The sequence below is a fragment of the Oncorhynchus mykiss genome, chromosome 19 (assembly GCF_057628025.1).
Source record: "Oncorhynchus mykiss isolate SJ-2025 chromosome 19, ASM5762802v1, whole genome shotgun sequence".
Taxonomy (NCBI): Eukaryota; Metazoa; Chordata; class Actinopteri; order Salmoniformes; family Salmonidae; genus Oncorhynchus; species Oncorhynchus mykiss.
In genome coordinates this window covers 44,341,088-44,359,668 of record NC_143040.1, presented here as the reverse complement: position 1 = coordinate 44,359,668, position 18,581 = coordinate 44,341,088, and the positions used below count along the sequence as shown (strand labels likewise).

The following is an 18,581-nucleotide window of genomic DNA, read 5'->3' as shown; positions in this document are numbered from 1 at the left end:
GTCTGGAGAGCTTTTCATCCCTCCAACAGAGAGTTCACTTTTTTCTCTGCACCTCATGGATGTCAGACTAGAATAGATTATTTTTTTGTGCCCAGGACGTCTCTGCAGTCTGTTCTATCCGCTAGGATAGGAAGCATAGTCATATCTGATCATGCTGAGGTGATCCTGGACATAAAACTCAACGGGGCATTCAATTGGTCAAGACATTGGAGGTTGAACACAACCATTCTTAAAGACCATACATTCACATCATATTTCATTACAGAGTTTAAAGCATTTTTCTCTATTAACTCTCAATCAACAGATAACCCCTCGCTCCTTTGGGAGACCTGTAAAGCGTATGCCAGGGGTCTGATTATGTCATACACAGCTACTAAGAGACGGAAAAAGCGTGAAAAGCAAAAAATGTTAGAGGGTGAATTAGGAACTAAAGAGAAGGACTACATTAAAACGCCCACTCCTGCCCTATTAAAGGAAATATCAGTCATTAGATCAACGTTAGACTCTCTCCTAACACAGGACGCTGAAAAGAAAATGAGATTTGTGAGGCAAAAGCTATATGAACATGGCGATAAGCCAGGAAAGTACTTGGCATACCTAGCTAAAAAGAGAGCTGACTCTCAGTCAATTGCTACTATTACTGACTCTGATGGTAATCACTCATATGAAAATAAATTGATAAGTGACTCATTTAAGAAATTTTATACAAATCTTTATGCCTCAGAACTGCCAAATGATGCACCCAAATTAATGGAGAACTTCTTTTGTAAGATTGAGCTCCCTACTATCTCCGAAGAGCAGCGGTCCCTCCTTAATGCCCCTATAACCAAGGAAGAGATAATGTTCGCAATTAAGAATCTGCAAAATGGTAAGGCCCCAGGACCAGACGGGTTTTGTAGTGAGTTCTATAAAGAGTTCCATGGCCTGATCCTTGAGCCATTGCGGGATATGTTTAATCACTCATTTTCAAATGACCAACTCCCTCAAACGCTGAGAGAAGCCAACATTTCACTTATTCTCAAAAAGGGAAAATGTCCAGAGTCTTGTTCCTCGTACAGACCAATTTCCCTTCTGAATGTGGATAGAAAATTGCTTTCTAAAATTCTAGCCACAAGATTAGAGGACTCACTGCCATTAATTGTGAAAGGAGACCAAACTGGCTTCATTAAGGGCCGTAAGTCATGCAACAATGTCAGGCGGCTTCTTAATGTAATTCAAGCTTACCAACAAAGTGCTGTGGATGGTCTGGTGCTCTCCCTAGATGCTGAGAAAGCATTTGATCGTGTGGAGTGGTCTTACTTATTATTTGCTCTAAATAAATTTGGTCTGGGTGACAACTTTATAAAATGGGTGAAAGTTTTATATGATGATCCTCAGGCTGCTGTCCTTACTAATGGGCTAAGGTCAAATAACTTCTCTATACACAGAGGTACCAGACAGGGCTGTCCTTTATCCCCCCTCCTCTTTGCACTCGTTATGGAACCACTGGCTGACGCCATCAGGGTAACGCCTGCTATACAGGGGCTGCTCCTTGGTGATGTTCACCATTAAATAAGCTTGTATGCTGATGATGTCCTGATGTTCATCTCTAGTCCCGAGACTTCAATTACAGCTCTTATTAATATTATTGAATTATTCAGCGAATTCTCAGGCTACAAGATTAACCTAACTAAGTCAGAGGCTATGCCACTTGGTAGCCTGCAATCTGTACCTAATACTTCTCCCCCCTTCCCTTTTAAATGGTCTCCCTCAGGTTTCATGTATCTGGGTATATTTGTAACTCCTAAATTCCAGCAAATGTACAAAGCCAATTTTGTTCCCTTGTTTGATACAATAAGACAGGATCTGGAGCGCTGGAACTCTCTCCCGATTTCTTGGTTGGGTAGAATATCCCTCTTGAAAATACACATTTTACCTAGACTACTTTACCCAATCCAAATGATCCCAGTATTACTCTCCAATAAGGTAATAAAGGATGTAAATGGATGGCTAAGTTCCTTTATATGGAGTAAACGCAAACCAAGACTTAAGATGGCAATATTGCAGCTGCCAAGTTCTATGGGCGGCTTGGACCTGCCCAATATCAGGTTCTATCAATGGTGTGCACACCTTTGTTATATTTCTGACTGGATCACAAATGATGACTCCTCTATTTGGTTAGACATTGAGACTTCTCTTTCAAAATACCCCTTACAGGATATTTTATTTTTCAGAAGTTTTAAGTCTGTAGAAGATCACTGCAATAATCCCGTTACACTTAACACACTCAAAGTATGGAGGTCAGTTCAACGCTTCCTGGGAAGGTCCAAACTAACCTCTGCTCTTACCCCAATTCTTAACAATCCAGATTTCAGTCCAGGATTGCTGGATGCCGGCTTTAACTCTTGGCTTAATAAGGGCATACGCAGGCTAAATGACTTATTTGTTGATAAGATTTTGTTGTCATTTGAGCAGATGGTCGAGAAATATCGACTCCCAAAGCAGGACTTTTTCCGCTTCCTACAAGTAAGACATTATATCCTGAAGGGCACCACCTTAATTGGTAACCCTGATGTGTCTGTCATTGAAAGAATGCTTTTTTTCCCACAAAGGAAAATGTCTGTAAGTCTGTTTTATGATACTTTAAGGTCCCTTTCTGCTGTCAACACACAGAGGGTGAAACAAGTGTGGGAGAAAGAATTGTCTGTTACTATTGACGAAGAGATGTGGGAGGACATTTGGAGATATGCAAAAACAATATCTATATGTAATCGTACTAGAGCAATCCAATTAAGAATAATACACAGATTGCATATATCCCCAAATCGCAGACATGCTTTTAGCCCCACCTCCTCTTCCCCTCAGTGTCTTAAATGCAAAACTGATACAGGCACCCTAACACATTGTTTATGGTCATGTACCAAAATACAAAGATACTGGTCTGGTGTTCTGCAAGAAATTGAAAAGATCCTAGGGGTTGATCTAGAGTTGGACCCAGTTTCTTTACTGTTAGGTCTCCCTAGTAGACAGGTTACTTCTGTGAGTAAAAGGAGGCTTTACAACATCCTCACCTTCGCAGCGAGGAAAAACATCCTTTTACAGTGGATTAGTGATAAGGTTCCTTCTATTAAAGATTGGCATAAGATACTATTTGAATGGGTGCCTCTGGAATATCTGACATGTACATTGCATTCTAAAACAGACCAGTTCTACAAAGTATGGGAACCTTATCTAAATTACCTAGAACCTGAGGTATCAGCTATTATGCTGCAAGGATTCTCGTAGAATGACGGGGATGTATGTATTTCAGAACTACACTGTACGTTCCATGTGTGGAACCTAACCTCTTGGTTTAAACTGAGCTTTTTTGTTTAATTGTTTTATTTCTGTTTGTAAGTTTGTTTAAAATGTATGTATTGAGAGACGCAATGATGGTGATGGGGTGAGAGAAGCTTTCTGTGTGCTTTGTCTCTGTTGTTGTATCTCTTAATATGGGTGAAAATTGTAAAATTCCAATAAAAATACTGTTAAAAAAAAAAAAAAAAGAAGATGGACTTTATAATATAACTCTGACTTGTGTGTGATTTGCTCTCTTAATGTTTAGTAATACAGGAAATTACCACGACAGCTGGCATTTAAACATTTTGTTGTATTAAATCAGTCTATATATTGCGCATATAGGCTGTGACTTAGAATGAAATACAAATTAAACAAAATTACTTAGTGCCTTTGAATACATCTTTATAAACACGTTTGGCCAGTCTGGCTTCAGGCTCATGCGATAGTGCCTGGAGACTGTGTTTATTTGTAAATCGGGGGGTCCTGGAAAACGTGGTGGTGGGGGGTGTTTATCAGGGTGGCTCTGCGGAACTGAAACACATTGACAAACGTGTCAAACCCAACTTAGCAGCGCAGCAGACCGCGCAAACAGCCAAGTAGCCTACTCTCTATGGTGGTGAAATGGACAGCCCTCTCCAAGGTGCTGATTAATTCAAAGCATTTTAGATGTCACTGCAGTATGCCCACACACTTGAGTATAGCTGCGGGCTTACACAAGTCAGATTTCTTATAGCTTAATTTTCTAAACAATGTCCAGCAAATCTTGTAGATGTCACTGCAGAACACCGGCCATATGCAAATGCACATATACTCAGCTGTGGGCTTTACAGGACCTGAATTTCATATAATTTAAAACAATGTAGCAGTAGATCAAATATTGGAATATAACCTCAAATGAAATGGGTCAATGTAGGCTAAAGCAGAACACACATGAGAATATATAGGCCTCCTGCCTATGTGACGATATGATGCACATATTCAGATTAACTTAACAGTGCAGAAGTTTGTAAAGAAACCTAAAGGTTTAGGCAAAATAACCCAATCAAAACAAATGTCCTTGAACATGGGAGTATGCCAGGCCTATTGGGCAGATAATAGAATGAAAATGAATGCTTAAGAGATCTGATTTGTAGTTTATAAATACTTTGCTACAATGCCACCTCGTTCCTTTTTAGCATGTGTACATAGTAAGTACACCATCATGCTTTCGTGATAAGTGTTTTTCAGATTCCACCATGATTCTTTAGTTGTGGACACGACATCACCGCACTCCATTTCTTGATCTTGGTCTTCATCTTTGTAAGTCACCTTGATTTAGAAGCTAGTTTTTTAAAATAAGTTTCTTTATGAAAATGTTTTGCAAACTCCATGACAGTAACTTAAGCAAGGGGCTATAGCAGCACACAAGTAGACTAGAAATGCATACTGGAGCGGGCATTTGTTCAGAGCTTGTTAAGTGAGCACAACTGGAGTGAAATTGGAGCGGGCGAGAAGGTCGAAGCTCCAGACTTTGGGAATCTTGCTCCACCCTTCAGTCAAATTGTGCACACTCCGTCCGCTCCTCTCACATACTCTGTCCCACACTAGAAGGTATGCTCTCAGGTGTTCTTGGAAGATCACTTTTTAAAGAACAGGAGACGCAGCTGTGCATTTTGGAAAACAACCCAAATATGCTGCTAGCTGTAAATGCTGACTGGTGGGGCATTGGTATATCCATCACACATTCATTTTGGTTGTGTCCGAAATGCCAGTCTGTTCCTAGTGCACTACTTTTGACCAGGGCCCATATTGTTGGACGGTGTATACCCTTACAAAATAAACTCTGGACCTTGAAACCAGTTCCACTGCATTTCATTCATTGTTCCCCTCTGATCATGGATTGATTTTGACCTGGGACACCAGATGTGTGCAACTAATCATCGGGTAGAAGAGAACTAGCAGGCTCTGGACCTTGTAGAGTAAGAGATGAATACCCATAGTGTTTACCATGCGTATCCCGCATGCATGATTAATAAAACTTGATTTCAAATGGGATCTTCAAGTTAATTACACTGAACCAAAACATGTAAAGTGTTTTGGTTCAGTGTAAAATAGACATCCATGCGAGTAACACATGTTACAGCAAAAGCATGTCACCAAGAACATCAGTGCATAGCTTGCGTGCAGCAGCCATCAGAAGTGTGTGCAGAACCTGGTGGAATAAAGAGACCATATTAACAGAGTGATCTAACTGGTGCGATGTCAGCTGATGCTATTCTCCCTGAACTGACTGTGCTTGGTTTTTAAATGGTTAAAAGTGCAGTGATGACAACTAAACCAAAAATCGGACATTTTTCCATTGGAATTTGGTTGTGCTTTTAGATGGTTGAAAGCATGCGATAACGTATTGGGAATTCAGCAAACTTCTTGCTGTCTTTTTGAGTGGGTGAATAAAGGTTGAAATCTTATTGATCAACGTCTCAACCAAATATGAATGAATTGTCCATGAGCCCAGTGGGTGGGTTGCATAGTATATTCTGTGATTTGAGGAATCTATTTAAGAATTGACAGTATACTGCAGTATTTGACAGACAGGTACGTGTGCCTATCAGCTTGGTTTCAGCCTTGATGCTGTCATTGCTTGCAGATGTAATGTCTGCTTCCAACTCACACCCTCAAACACTGCTCACTTTCCAGTCCACTTTCCAGCTCACACTCTCAAACACCTAGATCCCCTGAACGCAGCTCACTCTCTAGATCCCAATCACCTGAATTCTAATCTCCTGTTCACACACCTGCATGTCATTATCACACACTATTTAGTTCAGTTCTTTGCACCCCATCACTGTGAGGTATTGTGACACATGGCTTTAGGGAGCACTGGGATTCCCTGTGATTTACACCTCCGTTGTATGATAGTTTTTTGCCTGCCTCACTAACGACGCCTTTTTCCTATTCCCTGCCTGCTCTCCCCTCTTGTTCATTACAGGATAATCATTAAATATGCTGTCCATTCAACAGAACACCCTCTGCTCCAAGAGACAGGGATGTAATAGTAACTCTACCCAGTTCTGTCATACGAGAACGCTGAAGCTAGAAATACATGTTTACCTGGCTAAATGAGTGTCTGGCTAAATGTCTTGGTGCTGCTGAGCCATACAAATACCTTGCCTAGTGCGTACTTACCGTCCTCAGGTCACACTTCGAATTAGGGCTCACCTTAAAAGGATATGTGAATCTCAATGTGACTTCCCTGGTTAAAATGACAAAAACATAGATTTGCACTATACAGGCTCCAGTAGTTCCCCGCAGACCTAACCTGCAGACAGAGTGCCATGGAAACAGCAGGATTGGAAAATAAAGAGCTACCATTATGTTGAATTTCCTCAATGTGTACCACCCATCATCATCCATCCCAACTACTGTGTACCCAACTGCTCTGCCTTGCCTGTGTAGGCACTTAGATCAGTTCCACTTGTAGCTGGAAAGTGCTTCAGCACCAATATGTCAGCAGAGAGAGTGTGGATGTAGTGATAACAAGCTTGAGGCTAATTTTATAATGTATAGCCCCCCCCGTGTAGGGCATTTACATGTCGTACTATTCTGAAGCACTATTAAATCGTTAAAAGGTATTGAAAGGTATTATGGTCTTATGTTGCCTGTGAGTATTAAAACGTTCCCCAGAAATAATGTTATTTAGGAGTAAACATTTCAGTGAATTGCACATATCGGGTCCATACTTGCGAGTATTTCAAAAAGTTTAAAATGCAAATCAGACAATTAAAATGTAATTGCATGTGATAAAACGTTTGCTGTTCCCATTACATAACCTGCCACATTCAGCCCTATGCTAACCTGACCAGGTGTCAGTGATTATGTCCGCTAACAAATTCTGCATCCGCCAATTACAAATGTTGACGTAGTGGGCGTCCTCAAATACTTTTCCATGAGTGCGTCCTTAACAGTAGTCAAACTGCACCATCTGCTAATCAAAGTTACTAAAAGTGTGACATTTAAACTCAACGAATTGTGTGTTGCGAGCCTGGTTCCTGGTAATTGTTGCAGGTGCTGCAAATTCAAATCCCAGGTGAGATATTTTTCCTTTGAAATGTGGAATAACATTTTAGTGTGTTGCGAAGGGAAATGCAACCAACACATTGAAAATGAAGATTAAGAATAGCCTACATTTAATGAGAAGCTGCATACAGTGCCTTGCGAAAGTATTCGGCCCCCTTGAACTTTGCGACCTTTTGCCACATTTCAGGCTTCAAACATAAAGATATAAAACTGTATTTTTTTGTGAAGAATCAACAACAAGTGGGACACAATCATGAAGTGGAACGACATTTATTGGATATTTCAAACTTTTTTAACAAATCAAAAACTGAAAAATTGGGCGTGCAAAATTATTCAGCCCCCTTAAGTTAATACTTTGTAGCGCCACCTTTTGCTGCGATTACAGCTGTAAGTCGCTTGGGGTATGTCTCTATCAGTTTTGCACATCGAGAGACTGACATTTTTTCCCATTCCTCCTTGCAAAACTGCTCGAGCTCAGTGAGGTTGGATGGAGAGCATTTGTGAACAGCAGTTTTCAGTTCTTTCCACAGATTCTCGATTGGATTCAGGTCTGGACTTTGACTTGGCCATTCTAACACCTGGATATGTTTATTTTTGAACCATTCCATTGTAGATTTTGCTTTATGTTTTGGATCATTGTCTTGTTGGAAGACAAATCTCCGTCCCAGTCTCAGGTCTTTTGCAGACTCCATCAGGTTTTCTTCCAGAATGGTCCTGTATTTGGCTCCATCCATCTTCCCATCAATTTTAACCATCTTCCCTGTCCCTGCTGAAGAAAAGCAGGCCCAAACCATGACGCTGCCACCACCATGTTTGACAGTGGGGATGGTGTGTTCAGCTGTGTTGCTTTTACGCCAAACATAACGTTTTGCATTGTTGCCAAAAAGTTCAATTTTGGTTTCATCTGACCAGAGCACCTTCTTCCACATGTTTGGTGGGTCTCCCAGGTGGCTTGTGGCAAACTTTAAACGACACTTTTTATGGATATCTTTAAGAAATGGCTTTCTTCTTGCCACTCTTCCATAAAGGCCAGATTTGTGCAATATACGACTGATTGTTGTCCTATGGACAGAGTCTCCCACCTCAGCTGTAGATCTCTGCAGTTCATCCAGAGTGATCATGGGCCTCTTGGCTGCATCTCTGATCAATCTTCTCCTTGTATGAGCTGAAAGTTTAGAGGGACGGCCAGGTCTTGGTAGATTTGCAGTGGTCTGATACTCCTTCCATTTCAATATTATCGCTTGCACAGTGCTCCTTGGGATGTTTAAAGCTTGGGAAATCTTTTTGTATCCAAATCCGGCTTTAAACTTCTTCACAACAGTATCTCGCACCTGCCTGGTGTGTTCCTTGTTCTTCATGATGCTCTCTGCGCTTTTAACGGACCTCTGAGACTATCACAGTGCAGGTGCATTCATACGGAGACTTGATTACACACAGGTGGATTGTATTTATCATCATTAGTCATTTAGGTCAACATTGGATCATTCAGAGATCCTCACTGAACTTCTGGAGAGAGTTTGCTGCACTGAAAGTAAAGGGGCTGAATAATTTTGCACGCCCAATTTTTCAGTTTTTGATTTGTTAAAAAAGTTTGAAATATCCAATAAATGTCGTTCCACTTCATGATTGTGTCCCACTTGTTGTTGATTCTTCACAAAAAAATACAGTTTTATATCTTTATGTTTGAAGCCTGAAATGTGGCAAAAGGTCGCAAAGTTCAAGGGGGCCGAATACTTTCGCAAGGCACTGTATAAAGTACCACAATTGACAGTGCATGGAATTGTCCGTAAAGGTTATTGTCCGTAGAGCGCCAAGACAGTATTGTGTCGAGGCGCAGATCTGAGCAAGGATACCAAAACATTTCTGCAGTATTGAAGGTCCCCAAGGTCCCCAAGAACACAGTGGTTCCAAACTTCTTCCATTTAAGAATGATGGAGGCATCATTCTTAAATGGAAGAAGTTTGGAACCACTAAGACTCTTCCTAGAGCTGGCCGCCTGGCCAAACTGAGCAATCGGGGGAGAAGGGCCTTGGTCAGGGAGGTGACCAAGAACCAGATGGTCACTCTGACAGAGCTCCAGAGTTCCTCTGTGGAGCAAAGTACATAGAGACACTTGATGAAAACCTGCTCCAGAACACTCAGGACCTCAGACTGGGGTAAAGGTTCACCTTCCATCAGGACAACAACACACAATACCTAAACACACAATACAATGTAGGAGTGGCTTCTGGACAAGTCTCAAAAAAAAAATATATATATATATTTAACCAGGCATGCCAGTTGAGAAAAAGACCTGTGACCTGGCCAAGATAAAGCAAAGCAGTACGACAAAAACAACAGAGTTACACATGGGATAAACAAACGTACAGTCAAGAACACAATAGAAAAAAAATTATACAGTGTGTGCAAATGAAGTAAGGAGGTAAAGCAATAAAAAGGCCAATAGTGGGCTTAGGCTTAAAAATCCATCTTTAACCTGGCTTGGCCCCTTCATCTACACTAATTTGAAGTGGATTTAACAAGTGACATCAATAAGGGATAAAAGATTTCTCCTCGATTCACCTGGCCAGTCTTTCATTGAAAGAAAAGGTGTTCTTAATGTTTTGTACACTCACTGTATGTAGGCCTAATAAACTGAATTATTAGCAGTGTGCTTAATTGTCTACAAGGCTGAAGAAATACAGTGCCTTGCGAAAGTATTCGGCCCCCTTGAACTTTGCGACCTTTTGCCACATTTCAGGCTTCAAACATAAAGATATAAAACTGTATTTTTTTGTGAAGAATCAACAACAAGTGGGACACAATCATGAAGTGGAACGACATTTATTGGATATTTCAAACTTTTTTAACAAATCAAAAACTGAAAAATTGGGCGTGCAAAATTATTCAGCCCCTTTACTTTCAGTGCAGCAAACTCTCTCCAGAAGTTCAGTGAGGATCTCTGAATGATCCAATGTTGACCTAAATGACTAATGATGATAAATACAATCCACCTGTGTGTAATCAAGTCTCCGTATAAATGCACCTGCACTGTGATAGTCTCAGAGGTCCGTTAAAAGCGCAGAGAGCATCATGAAGAACAAGGAACACACCAGGCAGGTGCGAGATACTGTTGTGAAGAAGTTTAAAGCCGGATTTGGATACAAAAAGATTTCCCAAGCTTTAAACATCCCAAGGAGCACTGTGCAAGCGATAATATTGAAATGGAAGGAGTATCAGACCACTGCAAATCTACCAAGACCTGGCCGTCCCTCTAAACTTTCAGCTCATACAAGGAGAAGACTGATCAGAGATGCAGCCAAGAGGCCCATGATCACTCTGGATGAACTGCAGAGATCTACAGCTGAGGTGGGAGACTCTGTCCATAGGACAACAATCAGTCGTATATTGCACAAATCTGGCCTTTATGGAAGAGTGGCAAGAAGAAAGCCATTTCTTAAAGCTATCCATAAAAAGTGTTGTTTAAAGTTTGCCACAAGCCACCTGGGAGACACACCAAACATGTGGAAGAAGGTGCTCTGGTCAGATGAAACCAAAATTGAACTTTTTGGCAACAATGCAAAACGTTATGTTTGGCGTAAAAGCAACACAGCTGAACACACCATCCCCACTGTCAAACATGGTGGTGGCAGCGTCATGGTTTGGGCCTGCTTTTCTTCAGCAGGGACAGGGAAGATGGTTAAAATTGATGGGAAGATGGATGGAGCCAAATACAGGACCATTCTGGAAGAAAACCTGATGGAGTCTGCAAAAGACCTGAGACTGGGACGGAGATTTGTCTTCCAACAAGACAATGATCCAAAACATAAAGCAAAATCTACAATGGAATGGTTCAAAAATAAACATATCCAGGTGTTAGAATGGCCAAGTCAAAGTCCAGACCTGAATCCAATCGAGAATCTGTGGAAAGAACTGAAAACTGCTGTTCACAAATGCTCTCCATCCAACCTCACTGAGCTCGAGGTGTTTTGCAAGGAGGAATGGGAAAAAATGTCAGTCTCTCGATGTGCAAAACTGATAGAGACATACCCCAAGCGACTTACAGCTGTAATCGCAGCAAAAGGTGGCGCTACAAAGTATTAACTTAAGGGGGCTGAATAATTTTGCACGCCCAATTTTTCAGTTTTTGATTTGTTAAAAAAGTTTGAAATATCCAATAAATGTCGTTCCACTTCATGATTGTGTCCCACTTGTTGTTGATTCTTCACGAAAAAATACAGTTTTATATATTTATGTTTGAAGCCTGAAATATGGCAAAAGGTCGCAAAGTTCAAGGGGGCCGAATACTTTCGCAAGGCACTGTATAGACAGGTGTGTGCCTTTCCAAATCATGTCCAATCAATTGAATTTACCACAGGTGAACTCGAATCAAGTTATAGAAACAGCTCAAGGTTGATCAATGGAAACAGGATGCACCTGAGCTCAATTGAGTCTCATCACAAATGATCTGAATATGTATGTAAATAAGGTATTTATGTTTTTTATTTTCCATAAATTTGCAAAGATTTCAAAAATCCTGTTTCTGCTTTGCAATTATGGTGTGTTATGTGTAGATTGAAGAGAAAAAAAGTCTGTAACGTAACAAAATGGGAAAAAGTCCAAAAGTACTGCAGCTATCTGTTTAGTGATGTTCTGTAAAATGGATTCCTAAGCCACATACTTTTTGGCAGAGCATGTAAATAACCCATTACATTCCTAAGTGTGTATTTTACCCATGCATAACTCACACACGCACATACCACTCAATTGTGTGCATGATTTCTCTCTTAGAAATACACATGCATACACACAGGCCTGCAAATATCAGAGAGAGAAAGAGAGACATGAAAATCCTATTCCATTTGTGGTATTGGCCAGCTGAAATAGGTTGGCGGTACTGGCCCTTTCCCACAAAGGGAAGCTCCAGCCAAGCAGAGTGGAGGAGTAACTCATGTTCTCATTGTCTTTCTGACAGATCCCACTACAAAGCCTGGGCCTGTTGGGTGGGATGGGAATCAAAGCCAGTGGCTGAGCCATGGGATCCGGGGGTACTGTAGCCTATCCTCTGCTCTGACCACTTTGGCTGACACCAAGTCAGGAAGAGGGGAGCAGTAGGATAGTAGGGTAAAGTGTCACCTGGGCCACCGTTTGATATACAGTATCAGGGAGTGCATTCAAAATGAAAAAAAACTTCTTCTTGTGCTTTTGTGTTACTAACTCACTTTTGTGAGCTCCAGTGCAGTCAACCATGTTTCTATTAGCTTTTTCATAGAACAATGGCCTTTTGAATTTCTTGGAATCGCAGTTATTATGCAAAACTATTACCATGTGTAAATCGTACAGTCTCATGAATAAGTAAAGAATGGTAATGTTCAACGTGAAATTAGACTGGGAAAGCTACACATTCTTAACAGACCAACTACATGTTTCAGGGAAGCCATACATTTATGTATCTATATGTATGACGAGTGTATGTACTGTACAGCTTCAATCACAGAATAATATTATATAGTGAGTGATGGAGACAGCTGTGTTGTTCACACTGCTGTAGCTGTAGCTGGATACAGTGTTAAAGAATGTGCTGCCAGATCAGTGCTCTTTTCACCTTGGAATAGAGTTTACCTAGTCTAGTGGGGTCTGTGGGCATTGTCACAGAGAATATCTACCAGTTTGAGTTTCTTGACCCTTAACTACATTTTGTTGATGACTTTGTGTCGTGGCAGTGAGGGATTGATCACTTGGGAAGTCCACTGCAGGTCTACTGTGTACTGTATGTCACAGCCGGTTGGTTATAGGATGAGGAATATTAGCATAAGAACTGTAAATGTGTCTGGTTCTAATCTGAGTCCTGTGCCCATGTCCCTGTCTCATGTTAGATATCCTCAGAGGGCTGCATTAAGAGTCCAAGGAGGACACATAGACTGTGTCCTAAATGCCACCCTATTCCTTATATAGTGCCCTACTTTTGACTAGGGCCAATAGGGAATAGCAACCATACTCCTCAGGTTACATCATCTTGTTTTAACGCTTTCAAGTGAAGCTTATTTTCAGTTTGGGAAGAAGTTATAAATGTAGAAAGAGAATAGGGTACCGTTTATAAGGGTTTTAAATGTGTGGAGGTGAGGACTGTTGTGGAAATTTGGCCAGAGATAATGTTTTTGAGCTCATCTCTCCTCCACTGAGAAATAGTCTACCAGATCCTTCCTGCTCATATGGTAACAGTCAGTGGCAAACAAATCCCTGTTATCTTTGTGCTACAAGGTAAGAGTGTCAGTTCTACATTACCTTTCTAGTTTTTCTTACAGTACGGCACCTCTCAAAATACTGTCACAACTCAGACTTTTGCTGTCTGTTTCGAAGTTTATTAAACCAAATGAAGTATCCTGTTTTTAGAGAATTTTGTTAAATGTGTATATATATATAATACTTTCTGGCTTTCACCTTTTAGTCTTAAAAGTAGCAGAGCTGCTTGAAGAAAAGCAAGCATACTTTTTTTTACAAACTTGATTCATCACCATGTTTCTCTTGCTGAGACTCTAGTCTATTGACGTTAACATCTGACAAACTGTTCTGACTGAAGCTACGTCGGTTTTTCTTTCCTGAGCGCCTCCCGCCCATGCGACAGGTTCTGCATACGGCTTCTAATTCGATGGTGTTCTATTTTTAAACAGCCGAAAGCCTCAGGTAAGTTTAATTCCTGTATGTGATTGAGTGGTTCTAGCCAGCCAGCCAGCCAGCCAGCTCCTATCAAATAAATAAATAATGCTGGTTGCCTTGGAAACCAATCCACCATTAAGTTCTACATCACACTCCACTGCAAAGATTTTTTATAGTGTGGTTGATAATGGATTTTCATAGTTTTTTCTTTCCCCTTGTTTTTTGGATTGTGCAAATAGTTCATTCTAGCCCTATAGCTTTGTAATGGATCTACACTAGCAGTTAATGTGATTAGGATAGATCTCTGTTCTCGGTACTGTGTTCCCGCAGTGTGGAGAAGTGATTTTTTTGTCGACATTTAGAATATTTGCAGATATACAAAACCTTACAGAGAGCATATCCAACTGACAATCTCTTAGAAAAAAATAGAAACTATTGGAACCAAGACTGAAAGGTGGAGCATATCTAACAAAATTATAATGTACGCTTAATCCAGCATATGCTAATATAGAGAATGTATTATAAAAGCGACAAAATTCACAAATTCCACAGCACATTGGCAGAGTCATGTCTGAAGTGTAAAACTAATAATGACTCAATAATCCATGCTTTCTGGGAATGCTAGAGTTGACGTCGGAAGTTTACATACACTTAAGTTGGAGTCATTAAAACTCATTTTTCAACCACTCCACAAATTTCTTGTTAACAAACTGTAGTATTGGCAAGTCGGTTACGACATCTACTTTGTGCATGACACAAGACATTTTTCCAACAATTGTCTAGACAGATTATTTCACTTATAATTCACTGTATCACAATTCCAGTGGGTCAGAAGTTTGCATATACTAAGTTTACTGTGCCTTTAAACAGCTTGGATAATTCCAGAAAATTATGTCATGGCTTTAGAAGCTTCTGATAGGCTAATTGACATCATTTGAGTCAATTGGAGGTTGTACATGTGGATGTATTTCAAGGCCTACCTTCAAACTCAGTGCCTCTTTGCTTGACATCATGGGAAAATCAAAAGAAATCAGCCAAGACCTCAGAATTTTTTTTTAGACTTCCACAAGTCTGGTTCATCCTTGGGAGAAATTTCCAAACGCCTGAAGGTACCATGTTCTTCTGTACAAACAACAGTACGCAAGTATAAACACCATGGGACCACGCAGCCGTCATACCGCTTAGGAATGAGACGCGTTCTGTCTCCTAGAGATGAACGCACTTTTGTGCGAAAAGTGCAAATCAATCCCAGAACAGCAAAGGAGCTTGTGAAGATGCAGGAGGAACAGGTACAAATGTATCTATATCCACAGTAAAACGAGTCCTATATCGACATAACCTGAAAGGCCGCTCAGCAAGGAAGAAGCCACTGCTCCAAAACTGCCATTAAAAAAAGCCAGACTACGGTTTGCAACCGCACATTGGGACAAAGACTGTACTTTTTGAAGAAATGTCCTCTGGTCTGACGAAACAGAAATAGAACTGTTTGGCCATAATGACCATTTTTATGTTTGGAGGGAAAAGGAGAGGCTTGCAAGCCGAAGAACACCATCCCAACCGAGAAGCACGGCGGTATTATTATTATTTAAATATTGAAAGTGCGTTTGCTACAGAGAGAAACAAAATGGTACAGTTTCAGGCCAGGTGGTAGAAAGTGATGCGGGCGCTGGAGATGGTGGATTGTGCTAGTGGATGTTTGTATGATGTTGTCGTTTGTATGTGTAGGTTTTGTATTGTTTCTAAAAGATTTTGAAAACTTTGCATAGAAAACAGATGCAACGATTGCCTGCTAGGGTGCGTTTCCATTTAACTATCTTGTGTCGATGAAAACAACTGGACGTAATGATGACACGCCTACAGTATTGCAAAAACCTATAGTGTCAAATAAAAATGTAGTTGTTGAAGAGTTTCCATGATCCATTTAGGTAAATTGCGCATTAATAAATTGGCAACAGCCTGTTTGCCCTCCCACCTATCTGTTTCACGTCTCAGGTAGCCCGCGAAAGCCAGCTTGGATAGATTGCAATAATTGACTAATATTTGACATGTTCTAATAATTCTCATGTGCCAATGTGTCACCACGGTCGATGTCTTGGTGAAACCTGCACTCCTGTAGAGCTGAAATACTTGGATGGTGAAACTTTCCAGGCAACCAGAAAAGCAAGGAGAAGCAATTCTGGCATTCTTGAAAGTCAGGACAATCCTTGTCCTGCAAAGAAACAATTTTTGTAGTTAAAAAAATGCATTTAGCACAGACAGGCATTTTGAGTTAATTGTGGAGTGGAGCTTTATATTTAAGCTACGCGGCGACATCACCTGCATACCTTCAAAAGGATTCAGCAATCATTTATTCTAAAAACATTGTTTCCATTATCATTTGTCGCAATAAAGAAAGTTAGACAGAAAAAAAATCCACCCTGTCTAGGATAAAAATGGTGTCTATCTTTAGAAAATACACTTGGATCCTGTTAAGGACTTGCAGCAACGGAAGCATGGAAGCATTTCTGCTTTCTTTCAGGACAGAGAAGCGAGGGAGCAAAAAAAAAAAAGTAATCAAAGGAAAAATCTGATGCTCAGCAAGCAAAAATACTCATTGATAACGTGATTCTTCCAATAACAATGAACACATGCGTCCATGCTGTCTGTTCAGGACATTCATGATCACTTGGCTAAATATGTCACCCTCCCTGAGAAGGAAGAATTATGCATTTGAATTTGTTGAGTCCATAAACGCAGTGGTCCAAATAGAACTAATGAATAACATCCACAATGCCAGTTTTCACACTTTGATTGTAGATGAAAACACTGACATCACAATAAAAAGTATAGGGAGCAGAATGTGTTTGCACTGCTCAGTATATCGTGGATGCTATAACCGAGTTCTACACAGAACACAATCAGGGTCTGCAGAAGATGGCGGTCTCACATCTGATGGTGTGTCTGTCATGTTAGGCAAGCACAATGGAGTGGCTACAATATTGAAACGCAAATACCCAATCTGACTGATCATCACAGCGTCGCTCATAGGGAAGATGTAGGCACTGATGATGCCTGGAAAAAGGCGTGGTGTCACCACACCTGACCCAGAAATACATAGCGCTACTGAGGTCAGAGCCGGAAAGCATCAGCAAGCAACACTCAGATTACAAGTGTATTGTAAAAGAAGAAAATGAAAATGGGAGTGTTGAATACATTTTCCGATATGGTAAAGATGACACTGAAGTGTAAGGAGTTGGAAGACGTGGCTAAACTTGTTGACATTTGTGGTACTTTCCAAGCGTCAATCGCAGACCAGATGAACCGGATCAAAACTAAAATCGAGGAACTGCCTTCAGGTGAAGCACTTGGATCAGCTCATCAGAATAAAGTCTACCATACAAGAAGAGGGGGGAATAAACCTGGACAGAGTCTACAATCACTGGAAAAGTGGTAAGAACAGAAGACAGAATTTACAAGGTACAAAAGATTAGATTAGATTAAACTTTGTCATTGAACAAGTACAAGTACAGTACATAGAAATGCACTTTGCATCTGACCAGAAGTGCAAATAAAAGAGAACAAAAAATGTACAAGTGAAACAATTAAGTACAATGTATGTTAAGTGGGATGTATAAATGTGCAATGAGGGCAATTGGCAAGTACAAAAACCAACCCTTTCCATTATTTGTTTGATCTTACATTGATTTTGATTGAACAAAGATTTAACTTGACTATGTGCTCTATTTATAATAGCTTTTTTTAAAACAGAACATTGAATATGTTTAAAGGCAACTATGTTGTGCTTGTTATGTGTGTCTGTCCAGATGCTGCACACAAAGGATGATTTCCAGTACCATAGGGCCAGTGGACAACGGAAAGGACAAGTGAAATAAGTTAAGGTGAACTGTCCAAAACATAAGTGATCTGTTTGATTAGTAACAAATGTAACAATTAAAACTAAGCAAAACCTTAAGCACTTATATTTTGCTATCATTTTGATACTGAATGTTATCAGATCTTCAACCAAAACCTAATATTAGGTAAAGACAACCTGAGTTTACAAATAACAACCTAACAAACATACTTATTTTTATTTATTTCATGAACAAAGTTATGCAACACCCAATTCCCCTGTGTGAAAAAGTAATTGCCCCCTTACACTCAATAACTGGTTGTGCCACCTAAAGCTGCAATGACTACAACCAAATGGTTCCTGTAGTTGTTGATCAGTCTCTCTCATCGCTGTGGAGGAATTTTGGCCCACTCTTGCATGCCGAACTGCTTTACTCAGCGACATTTGTGTGTTTTCAAGCGTGAACTGCTCGTTTCAAGTCCTGCCACAACATCTCAATTGGGAATAGGTCTGGACTTTGACTAGGCCATTCCAAAACTTGAAATTGGTGCTTTTCATATAGACCTGATTGTGTGTTTTGGATCATTGTCTTGCTTGCTGACCCAGCTGTGCTTCAGCTCACAGAATTCTCTGATTCAGAGCAGAATTCATGGTTCCTTCTATTAAGGCAAGTCGTCCAGGTCCTGAGGCAGCAAAGCATCCCCAAACCATGACACTACCACCACTATGCTTGACCGTT

The 18,581-nt window shown here is 40.4% G+C and overlaps 1 pseudogene; it reads left to right on the top strand.

Moving 5' to 3' along the window:
• The first annotated feature begins 2,273 nt into the window (after positions 1-2,273).
• On the top strand, positions 2,274-17,506 carry LOC149975202 (uncharacterized; annotated as a pseudogene).
• The last annotated feature ends 1,075 nt before the right edge of the window (positions 17,507-18,581 follow it).